The 13,700-nt window shown below is 50.4% G+C and overlaps 1 long non-coding RNA gene across 6 annotated transcripts in view; it reads right to left on the reverse strand.

The window, feature by feature from the left end:
• Nucleotides 1-13,700, reverse strand: part of LOC106972886 (uncharacterized) — a 66,441-nt gene that overhangs the window by 48,248 nt on the left and 4,493 nt on the right. For 4 of the 6 annotated variants that reach the window (XR_008293251.1, XR_008293250.1, XR_008293252.1 and 1 more), the window contains exons 1-2: nt 5,684-13,215; nt 3,165-3,418 (exon numbers count right to left, since the gene is read on the reverse strand). This is a non-coding gene — a long non-coding RNA (uncharacterized LOC106972886). Of the gene's footprint in view, nt 1-1,960; nt 3,419-5,683; nt 13,216-13,700 lie in introns of those variants that run through there. The other 2 variants (XR_008293253.1, XR_008293249.1) reach the window with 2 other exon arrangements.

A 13,700-nucleotide genomic window follows, 5' to 3' on the forward strand; every position in this document is an offset into this window, starting at 1 on the left:
GGGGGGGCGAGCCCTCTGACCTGGGCATCTCAGGGGGAGACAACTTGGGCTTCCAGTCACTGGGTCTCCTACCGGTCCCATCTGCCCTGTCAATCCCTATGTGTGAGGTTGGGAAGGGCGGTCACAGATAACCTTGCCTGACACATTAAGGCTGCAGAAGCCTGGGAAGTTTCAATGGCTTGCTCAAGTTCACATGCAGAAGCAGGGAGAGGAAGCCACCCAGCGTGTGATAGAGGCTTGTCCAGGCCCCCGGGCCATCCTGTCATTCCAACCCCCAAAGCCACATTCAGTACGGTGGGTGGCTAGATGTGCAGGAGAGGAGCTCTGTCTTCTAAGTCAGTTCACTGTGGAGGGTCAGGGAAAACTCAAACTGTAAAACTCGGAGGGGTGGGAGTAGCAAAGGAGGAAAAAATAAATCAAAAAACAGACTCCCTCAAGAAAGGAGGCTTTGATCCATGGATCCACTCCCTCAGCCCCGGGCACAGCACCCCACCTACTGAATCTTTTTTTGTTGTTTTGTTTTTAAGTAATCTCTATGCCCAACGTGGGGCTCGAACTCACAACCCCACGATTAAGAGTAGCAAGCTCTGGGGCCCCTGGTGGCTCAGCCAGTTAAGCATCCGACTTTGGCTTAGGTCATGGTCTCGCGGTTCGTGAGTTCGAGCCCCACATCGGGCTCTGTGCTGACAGCTCAGAGCCTGGAGCCTGCTTCGAATTCTGTGTCTCCCTCTCTCTCTGCAACCTCCCTGTCTTGCAGTCTGTCTGTCTGTCTCTGTCTCTGTCTCTCAAAACATTTTATAAAAAAAAAAAAGAGTAGCAAGCTCTACCGACTGAACCAGCCAGGAACCGCTGAATCTTTCGTTAAAAGAACAGGACATAGATAGGGATGGGTGTCCAGCTACATGCTTCATCTGTACCAGAGACCGCCCTCCGCAAAGAGCTGAGACCGATCAGATCTCCTTCCCTGGAGCTCTGGCTCTCCAGGGGAGCTGGAAGCAGAAAAAGACTCAGAAAACTATAAAAAGTAGATGAGTAAAGAGGAGAGTCAGAAGTAGAAGAGTGGACGAGGAACGCGGGCCAAGGAGAGCCCCGGTTCCAGGCCACACTTGGTTCCCTGGTGTCTTTCCTCCCCACTAGCCTCAGGGACAAGTTGACCAGTGTCCTCAGCTCTGGGTCACTGCTGCAAGGCCCCTGCCTCTGTGCACCTGACTCAACCGAAGACCCTTGCTGTGACTTCTCTCCATCTCCGCTCCCAGTAACTTACAGCCCTCGCTGACCACCCACCTTCTTTCTTGGGCCCTGAGACTTTGCCATTGCTGCTCTGTCTGGACTGTCCTTGGGTTACATTTCTGTCACTCACATCCAAAACAGCCTAACAGAAGAGAATGCTCATCTAGGAGGGCAGAATAGATAGTCGTTAAGTAGGTGGACTCTGGAGGCAAACTGCCCAGATTTGAATCTCTGTCCCCATTTGCTAGCTGCGTGACACCCGGCAAGTCATTTCTCTCTGCCCCAGCTTATTCATTTGTCAGATCGGGTCATGACCGGGCCTATTTTACAGGGTTGTTGTTGATGAACTAATATGAGCAAATATCTGATTAGAAGAGCACACTATGCAAGCACAGGCCATTATCACTGCCATGACCACTTCCCCGCTGGACCAGCTGGCCAGGGCTCCTTTCCAAAGGGTGGTAGGCACACTCATTCAGCCCACTGGCCACGCCTGGTTCCACAACCCGGTAGCATTCCCTTGTGCACGGTTCTCCAGGCCACATATGAGAGTGGGGGCATGGAGCCTCGATGGGGAGGGGGGAGTTCGGTGGGAGAGGGGTGTGGAGGCAGCAAGTGGAGAGAGTCAGGGAATGAGGGGGTAAGCACATGGCACTCCTTGGATGCCCTCGTCCTCGTCCTCGGTGCAGTACCAGGAAAGGGGTGCCCGCCAGCTCTGCAGAGGCCAGGGCTGCTGGCAGGAGGCCTCCCCGCTCTGACTGCAGGCTTCCCATCCTCACAGCACCCGCTTCCTCCTAAAAAGCCTTAGGTCAAATACACCTTACCCGCCAAGACTGATCTCTTTCCAAAGCTCCCATTTGGCCCCTGGAAGGAATTCACAAATTTTCCTGGCCTTATTGTGCAAATAGAGCCTTTATCCCCCATCCTTTACCTTAGAAAGCTTTCTTGACCTGAACAAAAACATTTTCATCTGCCCTGTTGAGGAAGGTAGGGAGGCCCTCCGGGGGATGGGGGACAGGGACAAACGTTCTGCTACAGCACGAAGGAGTAGCACTTAAGGCATGAGGAACATGCTGCTCTTCACAGCGAACTGACACAAACCAGCCCTCTCTCCTGTCTGGGAGTCACTAAATATTTGCTGAATGAATGACTGTTAACAGCACGTGATTCGGTCTCTCCTACTCTGGTTAAGTTAGAAAGTCCATGCAGCCAAATCAGCATGAAACCCACTTTACATGCTTGGGCCCCCAGGCCAAGGTGAAAACACTGTTTGAGAAGCGGATTGTCCATTCGGGACCATTCGCCCTCTGTATATTTGGTGGGGGGTCCACTTGGTTTGGTGCTAGGACCGGAGGGTTGGGCCCCTCTCCTCCCTCTGCAGTTCTCTGGTTCCCAGACAAACCGGGCTTAGGCTGCCTGTCCTTTGTGAAACGGCACTGGGACCCACAGGCAGCCCCAGTGAATGACTGCCAGGTGGAAACTCATGGCTTTCTTGCTGAGCCCAAAAATGTGCAGAGAAGAAGGGGCGATGCCTGCAGGACAGATCCTGGCCTCTTCTGGGCCCTGCTCGACTCACTGCAGGTATTTTAAGTCTCTCCCCTAATGCTGTGATTGGCATGTCTGTCCTTGGTTTTGAATTCTGCAGGGGAGTCACACACAGACGTTGGTCACTACCTGCCCACCAAGCATGCGGAGAGATTCTTGGGACGATCATTTCTGAGTAAATTGCCTAAGTGCAGCAGGGTCCGCCACGGGAGCTGGGGGAGCATAGAGCAGGGACACGAGGTGGGAATAAGGGACTTGTGCATTAATCACAAAGCAATCAGTGGATGACAAGGGGCCCTGGAGCCACAGGGTTGGTCCAGCTGGACTCAGCGGAGGGAAAGGTCACACTTGCCGGGAAACTCCCATCCATCACCAAGACACCCACTTACCTGACTTCATGTGCCCAGGCCTCCTATATTCCAGCTTGGCAGAGATGCTGCACTGGCCTGACTCATCGTCCTTGACCCATAGCATCAAGGGCCATCCCAGCGTCCACAAGCCCTGCCACACCTGGCCCAGGCCATGGAATCTTCCAGGCCAACTCACAGGAGGAGCTCCGACTGGTTAACCTTCAGGAAGCCAGGGATCAGGTTTGACCTTCCTCAGCTCCTGAGGCCTGCGTACTTCTCCCAGTTATCAGGGTCTGAGGAGAGAGGGAGTAAGTGCTCACTGCTCTCCCACCAACCTACTTGTCTGACCCTCCCTGGCTTCTTCCTTCTGTGGTCAAATCTCCCCCCACCCCCCCTGCCTCAATCCCCACTGAACAGAGAGGCCCCTGCCCGAGGGAGCCCCCGGCTCACCTGCCCCTGCTCCTCTTTGGCTGCGCCCTAACCCTTGGATCGATTTGTCTCTGACATTATTTTCATTACAAGTGTGCTATGCCTTCCAGGTCATTTCCATTTTAACGGGAGCAATGCCTTGGCCCACGTGTAACACAGGATTTTAGCAGTGGTGATGGGATTGGGGGAGGGAAAAGGGTCTTTTCTTTTTTTTTTAACATTTATTTATTTTTGACAGAAAGACAGAGCATGAGTGGGGGAGGGGCAGAGAGAGAGGGAGACACAGAATCCGAAGCAGGCTCCAGGCCCCTCACTGTCAGCACAGAGCCTGATGCAGGGCCTGAACCCATGAACCGTGAGATCATGACCTGAGTCGAAGTCAGACGCTTAACCGGCTGAGCCACCAAGGCGCACCGGGAGGGAAAAGAGTTTTCAAAAGAGTTTTCACCAGAAGGACCGTTCCATGGCTCAAATCCACAGCTCCGAATCCAGACCCTAGATTTAAATCCTGGCACAACTTCCTGGCTGTACAACCTTGGGCAACACATTTAACCTGTCTTAGCTCATCATCAAGAACAAGAATAAACACACCCACCTTACAGATGTCAGAAGATTTAAAACATATATATTTTAAGATCCTGGTTACAAGGTTGAAACGACACTCCTTAGCGTGGTAAGGCTGGTGCCTCTGACACTGGAAAGAGGGTGAGGGGAAGGATACCAAACTGTCCTCAGCAGCTGAACCCCAGTAGGACAGGTGATTTTAAAGGCACCTGGCTCCAAATACCCACAGCACCAGGCACTGTGCTCCCCTGGAGTTCCTCCGTTACAGCCAGACCTCTGGGTAAGCATTGTTTCCCTCCTCCCCAGATCCTCTCATGACATGTGCAAGTCCCGGGGACATCAAGGTCCCTAATACTGCAATGTGAAAAGTTTAATGAGAAGATTTTGTTTGTTGATTTGTTTGTGAAAACACAGGGCAACCCTGGGGCTCCAAAAGCAGGAGGAAGCACGGATTGTCCCAGTGGCGGAAGGCAAGGTGTATGCTTACCCATGACCTCATTCCACTCCTACAACATCTCTCAGCGGTAGTTGCTGAGGACGGACAATTGCGCTAAAGGTCAAATCAAGACCCTTGTGCAAATATAAAAGTAACACGTGTCAATGATTTCATTTCACTCAACAATTAATGAGGGAACTAGTAAGAGGTCACAGGTGCTCGGGGAATCCAGAGCAGATACATACATAAGCCATCAGGAAACTGCACCTAAGGCACCAAAGACGCAAACTTATCGATATCTGCAGGGCAATAATCGGTTGCATTTCCTCTGGACACAATTTGTATTTCTTTGGGCAAAATCATTTGCATTCTTATCGGTTTTCTACAGTTTTGCTCAAAGACAAAGGAAGACAAAGATAATCCAGAGGGAACCAGACAGGACAGCCAACAACAATCTTTTCTGCCCATTTCAAAGGCTCTCACAATTTTCCTAACATGACAATCACCTTCCTTTCATGACGGAGCAGAAAAGACAGAGATGGGCATAGAGAGTGGGAAGGGGGACCCTGTCCAGGGCCAGTCGCATCTGAGGGCGGAGGAAGTCCGTGACAACGATGTCACATCTGGGATGACTTTCGAAAAACAAGAATGAGGTCATTTTCCCCACAAAGTTCTAGGATGCCCTTCAAAGGGCAGTCCTTCATTGCAGAGCACATCCTTCATACATTTATGGCATTCATATGTCCTCTCCTTTCTGAAAACATGGTGGTCATAGACAGTAGTTACTAGTTGTTGCTTTTTAAATGTACTCGTTTGATGAAATAAAGGCCGGAAACCCTAGGTTGAGTCTCCATCTCATAAATACAGATTCGGCTATTGCTGTTCTTGGGTTTTGTTATTGTTTACCTTATTCATCTGTGATAGCCTAAAATCTAGAAGCCCCGGTCCCATTCACAATTCTGAAATTTTGCGTAACAGGTAAAGTGGCTGAGGGCCGTGCTGAGCACCGCCTCCCAAGTCCCCCAGCCGATCAGAGTTCCCCTGGTCCTAGTGGAGGATGAGCACCTAACCTGGACGAGGCCTCCAGATGTGAGGCTGAAGAGAGACGGGAGAAGAAAATGAGACTTACGGACTGAGTCCTGGGGATGCCAGAGGGAGGCTGAGACAGGAGAGCCAGGACCTTCTCTGGGGCGAGTCTCCAGATTATTCCATGTATTGTGCTCCATGGCTTGTGGAAAGCCTTCACCTACACAGTCCTCCCCGTCTGTGGCACAGAAGATTCTGAGGTTCATTAAAACCTGGTCTATACTGGCACATGGACCAGAAGGGCAAGGAACAGGGCTGGGGACCACCTCCCTTCCCGAGAGCCTGCCCCAATGCCGGATGTAGGGATGTAAGCAAAGCCCAGAAGCAGAAGGGTTACGGACTTGAGAAGCCAAAGACGGATTAGATCTGAAGAATGGGAACAGAGACTTCCCAGCATGTTAGATAGTAACATTTGCAGCCTGGCTTTTCAACTCCTCCACATCAGGAGTTTGGTTGCCAGAACCCTGCTTCCTCCCCCACATTTGACTATCCCACTGCTGCAAGTCAGAAACCAGCAAAGGCACTGCTTTTAAAGGCACAGGCTGCCCAACCAGAGAGCAAGACCCCTTCCCAGAGAGCATGGAGGGCACAGGCACCGGCAACTGGGAGCTCCATTACAAACCAGATGGACGTCCTATCGTGGCCCTAAAGGGGAAGGTGGGTGGAGTCCGATGGAGGACCTACGGGCCCCAGCATTCTAAGCGTTAAGTACTGCTATCCTGAGTACCTGCTTTCTGCTGGATTAACGCCAAGAAAATGAGCAGAGGGAAGGAGACAGCTCCTGATGGGTTTTAAAGAAAAGTGCATTTAAGCTTAAAGTCAGTGTAGCAGAACAGCTGGGCTGGAAAATTGGCTGTTTAGCTCTGCAGTTGGTGTCAGGGACCCACTGGCTGCGAGACAGTAAGAGCAGCTTGCATGTGTAAACTTCAGGTACTGAGAACCGAGACAAAGGGCCTCTAGGGAGCAGGGACTCCAGGGACAGCTCTTCCCCATTCCTATACATCAGGGGGAAGGACAGGGCCTGAGCTGGTCGCACTCCAGGCACTGGCCAAGCTCTAGAGTTTCCATGTTCCCAGCTCTGCCTTCGAGGAATCACAACCCCAGGATCCCAGAATCTCAGATCCAGAAAGGACCAAAGATGGCACAGGAATCCTTGCTTCAGCTTCTGGGGGTCCCACTGCCCCTAGGAATGCCCGCTCGTCCTCTGCCCAGCCTGCCCTGCGGCTGTCTGCAGCTGGGATGGGGAGGAAATTCTTTTTTGTGTATGCTGAAACCTGTATCTCTTCTGTCACCAGCACGGTGGACATACACTGTGGCACCTTTGATGGGAATGGCCTCTCAAAGACGACCTGACTCACAAGTCAAGACGATCCAAATTCACTTGCAGGCATTTTTTTTTTCTTGGCCTACCTAATGTTTTTTTTCTTTTTTTAATGTGTATGTATTTATTTATTTATTGAGAGCGAGAGATTCCCAAGAAGGCTCCACAGCAGCACAGAGCAGGACGCAGGGCTCAGTCTCACCTGAGATCATGACCTGAGCTGAAATCAAGAGTCAGATGCTCAACCGACTCAGCCATCCATCGGCCAAACGAATGTTAGAACTGCTTTTACATCCCATATCTACAATAGAGAGATTTCCTTTAAAAATCTGGCCTGGTGGATTCTCTGGAAATATTAGAAAGGCTGGCAACAATGAGCCCACGCTACCACATGAAAACACCCTTTGTGTAGGCCCGGCTGTCCAGACGGCTCCAGCCCCAACACTCCCTTCTGTCCCCTGACCCGGCTGCCATCCTGGTCTGCGACAACCGATTGGTCTCTAAAGGTATGAGTTTGAGAGGCCAGACTCTGTCCACGCTCCGGGTTTTAGCAGCGATTAGAAAGGAAGATCGCCTTGGTCTAGCGCTCATTCCCTTCCTTTATATATAGCCTCTTCCCTTACAGAGTTCTGCTCACCCCCAGGGATCTCCTTCCTTTTGTTCTGTTATCTTCATCTAGTGACCTTCATTAACATAAAAATAACCAGAGGAGCAAAGCAATTTGTGTAACCCTCCTTTTTCCTGTGACCATGCATATAAGTCAGTGGTTCTAACAGGTGGCAGGACCACCTACCTGTACTGTACCTTCTGGGGTTTCTGGAAGGTATAATTAGTACCTTAACGACAGGGCTTGGGGGCCAGAGATGTTAAATATCCTGCTATGCAAGGGACAATCCATAAAACAAAACAAAACAGAACAGAACAAAACTTGGCCTTGTGGAATGCTTCCAATGCTGACTGAAATGGAACCCTGGTGAAGTCTTCCCTGTTCTTCATTTAGCTTCTCTGTGCTTCTGTGCGGGGGTAGTCCACTCCACTCGCCCAACACCACACTTCTCTCACAGGGTTGTTGTGGAGGTCACATGACATAAAACCAAACGGATAGATGACACAATACGAAGCACACGGCAAACGTCAGCCATGACAACCCATCTAGACAAGGGGATGGTCAGGGGCGCCTGGGTGGCTCAGTCGAGAAAGCGTCCGACTTGATTTCAGCTCAAGTCATGATCCCTGGGTCACGGGACCGAGCCCCGTGTCGGGGCTCCACACAGTGTGGAGCCTGCTTAAGATTCTCTCTCCCTCTGCCCTTCTCCCCTGCTCTCTCTCCCTCTCTCTCAAATTAGAGAAAGAAAAAAAAAAAAAGAGTAAGCAGTGGGTACCCTGGATATCACTGCTCCCCTGAAATCCATGACATTTTGAGGAAGGCTCTGGTGGCTGGTAGCCTCAACTTTTCCTAGCTGTTCCCCTCCTCAGATGGAGAAAGGGCTTCCCCCCCTCCCCCCAGAACACAGCCTCTTGTGATGAGTACCCATCCATCACTAGACTCTCAGCTCAAAGGGATTTAGGGAAATGGCTTCTGAGGCTCAACAGTAAGGCAAAGGGATCAGAACTGGATCCCAGCCCCCACTGCTGGAAGGAAGGCTGGCCATGACTAGGGGAAACAGGAGGGAGGCTGCACATCAAAGGGAAAAACAGCAGTTCAGTTCATTGGAACAAACCAGGAAGAAAGGACCAGCAACAACTTATTACTGAGAGAATAATTTGTAACTAGGTTACAGATAGTCTGAAGAGACAGACAATGGATGGTAGAAATGGACAAAATAAAACAACGTTAATAGAACTCTCTTGATGGCTGATGTAGAGTGAGAGCACCAATTACCCTAAACTTCTTACTTCAGATTTCCCTTCTGCATTTTGAGGAATCTTGCAAATGATTCCTTCAGGCACCAAGAGCAAGAATATTTAAATAAAGACTTGAACCTAAGGGGTTATCCTCAGGCAGATTCAATTAAGGGCAAAGGAACATTCCTCTTAGATTTACAAGTTACTGGTGCCCTCTGGTGGACAGTACAGGTTATGTCTGTTGGTTAGAAGCCGGAGATTTGAGGCTCCTATTTGAGGAAGCCGCCTCCCCAGCTCTGATGCAAGCAAGTGGAAGGAAGTCTCAGGTGCTAAGCACCTCACGTGCATTAGCTCATTTGTCCATCAGCTCTGTTTTCCAGATCAGTGAGCTGAGGCTTAGAGACATTAAGTGAACTGCCGAAGGTCACCCAGCAAGTAGCTAACTGGCAATTCTGATTCAGTGCCAAGGATTCCAGAAATCCCGATGGTTACAAGTGTTTCAAACACACACACACACACACACACACACACACACACACACACACACACACAGAGAGAGAGAGAGAGAGAAGAAAGTGGATGTAATTTTTGCCAAAATGCATCCCATATTTAGGTAACAGCTTTACCCACTTTTGAGCAGTATAAAGCTGGAGTTTTTGAGTTAAAATTTCCCAATTTAGGGCCCAGGAAGTCTCACATTTCTTTAACTTGATTCGAATGCATGGTTTATTTCCCACCAGTGACTCTTTTAAAGGTTAACGATGAAGGGAAGAGTCCCAGAGTGCGAGGAGGCAAGATGGGGTTACCCAGACCAAATGCATTCGTTAGTTATAGTTTAAACTGTAGTCAAATCCTCCTGGGTTTGCACGTAAGATTTTACACGCGTGTATATCCTTTCTCTCAAGAGGCGATCCAGAGCACCCACCCCTTGACCCCAAGCAAGTTACGAACTACGACTCTATGAACTGTTTCATGGTAAACATCCCCCTGCCTGCATCCATATACTCTTTTGCTTTCATCTGTTTCTTTAAGGCTTAAAGGATACCTGGGTGGCTCAGTCGGTTAAGTGTCTGACTTCGGCTCATGATCTCATGGTTCGTGAGTTCGAGCCCCTCATCAGGCTCTATGCTGACAGCTCAGAGCCTGGAGCCTGCTTCAGATTCTGTGTCTCCCTCTCTCTCTGCCCCTCCCCTGCTCACACTATCTCAAAAATAAATAGATGATTGACAGATACCTGGCTTTCCCCCAAGGAACCTTGGCAGTCATTTCTCCAAACCTCACGCACCTTCAGTAGAGGAGACGGGCCTCCCTGACCGCATCCAGACTACTATCCCTCCACACAGAAATCTCTGCTCTTTTGAGACTTAGACCTCCTTTATAGTGCCATCTGCTTACTTTCCAGATATTTTGCTCACTCATTATCGATTTTGGGTTCCCACAATCCTGCCAACATCCTGGGTGATATCGACGCCACAGGAATGACCCATCCAACACCCCCAGCCTCACAGGACCCTTCCTCATTGACCAACATCAAAAAACTCCTCTTCCATGATGCTTGAACTGCTCACTCCATGCCACACCTGGGACCTACCCTCACCTGGGATTGTCCACCTTTGTGCCAGTCCGCTCAGACTAAGTCAGTAGCACACCCCCCAAGTCTTGTTTCTCTGCCCACTGCAGGACAGCCGCAGCTCTGCTCCCTGTTCTCGTCGATCTTGGAGCCAGACTACAGGGCAGCCTTCATTCTGGGGTGCACTAGCCTCATGCTGAGGGAAGAAGCCCTGACTGACCCTCGCAATGTCCCCCGAACCTCTGCTCAGAAGCAGTACACTTCATTCCCGCTGACATTTCATGGACAGGCCTGGTGCCACCAGGGCACAGAGCACTACCCACCCTCTCTGGAGCGTGGTGGAGAGAAGCGGCAGATGATTTGATGACACCATCTATCACAATCTTGGAAGTCGTGATTAGAACATCGGTCTAGGGGTGCCTGGGTGGCTCGGTAGGTTAAGTGTCCGACTTCAGCTCAGGTCATGATCTCACGGTTTGTGAATTTGAGCCCTGCATTAGGCTCTGTGCTGACAGCTCGGAGTCTGGAGCCTGCTTCCGATTCTATGCCTTCTTTTCTCTCTGCTTCTCCCCTGCTCACGCTCTCTCTCTCAAAAATAAACCTTAAAAAATAAAAAAGAACATCAGTCTATCTCGGAACACAGCGGCCTGTCGTTCCTGCTCTCAGTCCACTCCTACCATACCATCTTTCAACTTCGTTCAGCCTGTCCATTTCCTATCAGCCCCTCCCAGAAATAATGATGATAGATAACATTTATTGAACACTTCATAGGTGCTAACTTAACATCTATTATCCCGTGACGAAGCTGAGACTTAGAGAAGTCAAATAATAACTTGCCTTCACTTTCTCCTTCCTATCTTCGAGGGTAGAAACATCACTTCAACTGTTAGGGGAACGGGAGAACCAGGGAGAACTAAGAGCCCAGGCTGGGGACATGAATGCGTCGTAACAGCAATCTGCAAGTTGTATGATTTTTCTCCTGAAGCGCTCAGCGGCTGGGCTTACTGGCTCTCAGCCAGAGGTAATTCTCTCCTCAAGCGACATGTGGCAGTGCCTGTGGACAGTTTTTCTTGGGGAAGGGGCACTACTGGCATCTAGTGAATAGAGGCCAGGGATGCTACAATGCCCAGGACACCGGTCCCCACAACAGAAAATCTCCCAGTTCCAAATGTCCATCGTGCTAAGGCTGAGGAGCCCTGGTCCAGAGACCCGCTAGCGTCAGGCAATTACCTAGCAAGTTTCGCTAGTCTGTTCTCTCCTCTTCCCCGGACTTCCTGCTTCGGACTTCCTCCATTCTCTTCAAACCCTTCCACCAACTGCCTCCCCCACGGGACTGCGCTCTCCTTCCCTGCTTTCAACCACACTAAACTTTCCAGTCTGCCAGATACCATGAGCTCCAAGGCCCTTGCCTGTTTGCTCTTACCTCGATGCTCCCCCATCTCCCAACCCCCGTCCTTCCCTGAGCTCTCGGCTTCTCTTCAAGGAGGCTGTTCCTGAACTCTTGACTAGATCAGGCCCCTCTTCTGTATTTCCCACAGCAGCACGTGTGCCCCCAACAGACCACGCGCGACACTAACCCTACGTGTTGCCTAGCCCGTTTCCCGAAGCCACGAGAGCAAGGACCACGTTCCTCAGTTTCAGCACAGCGTCCCCGGGACCTACAAAGTACAAGATAAGTGACAGGTGCTTAGTATTTACAGCCCAGGTGTCTCCATTTCCCTTTGGATCTCTCATACGCACAAAGTCAACACGTCCAAAACTCATCACTTTTTCCTACCTCACCACCACCACAAACCTCCCCTTTTACCATATTCTTGACCTCCGTGGGTGGCACCGCCATCCACCAACTGCCCAAGCCATCCCTGACTCCTCCCTTTTTCCCCTCACAGCCCCAGGCATTCATTCAGGAAGTGCGTCCCTTCATCCCTTCCGCCTGGGTTTCCGTCAACTCCCCACACTTCTTCTTTTGGGCTTTTGTCTCAGACACGATAGTTTTAACCACTGACTCGATTCTGTCAGTTAGGTTCATTCCCTCAGACAGGTTACTTACTTCCTCTAAGCCTTAAATACCCGATGGGACTAGTAAATGCCCAGTCAGCACCCACTAAACGCTCAGTAAGTGCTATCTACTGTTCTTCTGGCCAGGTCCACTGCCATCACTCTAGGGACATTGTTTCCAGCCCAGGTTGCTGCCAGGCCCCGTTATCCCTGCTTCTGGCCGGCACTTCAGTCTATTCTCAACAATGTACCCAAAGCTCCCCAAAATGCAAATGAGATGTCACACCCCCGCTTAAAATCCTTAAATGGCTCTCCACTGCCTTCAGAATAAGGTTCAACCTTCCTGGCTTGGCACAGCCCACCCGCCTCACACCCCAGGGCCGTCTCTCGGCACTTTTCCCATCACACCCTTGGCTCCGGTCACGTGGAACCACCAAAGCCACTTCCTTCACTGCCGCTGCCTGGCCCGTGTGCAAACTGCCCCCATCCCTACCTCCAGCGCAGACCGCAGGCAACTGAGGGAGCTTCCTGATTCACTGTGCTATTCCCAGTGCCAAGCAGGATCTGGCTCAGATTAACATCAAATAAGTATTTATTGACCGAATTGAACTCCCATGCTTTATTTTGAAGAGGAAACAAAGCAAAAAGAAAGTATTAACCACATGAGTTCAGGGTTGGGAAGGTATGTAGTGAGATTATCCCTGCATCCCCAAACCCATAATGACCTGCAATCTTTCTAATAGCACGGATTTTTGTGATACCTTTAGAGTGTGGATTTGTGCAAAGTCTAGCAAACGGGGGTGCCTGCGTGGCTCAGTCAGTTATGCATCTGCCTCGATCTCAGCTCAGGTCGTGATCTCATGGCTCTCGGGTTCCGCGCTGATGACACAAGAGCCTGCTTTGGATGCGGTGTCTCCTTCTCTCTGCCCCTCCCCCACTTGTGCTTTCTCCAAAAAATAAACTTAAAAAAAAAATTCTAGCAATCAAGCACCAACTAGGCATTTGTCTGCAAATGGCAATTTGAATCAGTGACTAGTTTCAGCTCGCCTTACTCTAGCCCCAGACTACATTCAACAATGATTCAGCTTGCAGCACCAGGTTAAGTAGGATGCAAAAATCCAGGAAACAAAATATGTTGTGCAGTTGGAATCCATACAAAGTACCTTAAAGGGGTCACAAAACGTGGAAAGGGTTGTGGACACGGAAACTGGCTTCATCCTTGGCTCTGATGCTCCTCCTCCTTCTTTTTTCATTTTTAAATGCTATCCCCAGTATTTCCAGCATCACCCCACACCCCCAGGAGCTCCTCATACAGGTACATATTAC

This window comes from Acinonyx jubatus, chromosome E4 (assembly GCF_027475565.1).
Source record: "Acinonyx jubatus isolate Ajub_Pintada_27869175 chromosome E4, VMU_Ajub_asm_v1.0, whole genome shotgun sequence".
NCBI classification, from domain to species: Eukaryota; Metazoa; Chordata; class Mammalia; order Carnivora; family Felidae; genus Acinonyx; species Acinonyx jubatus.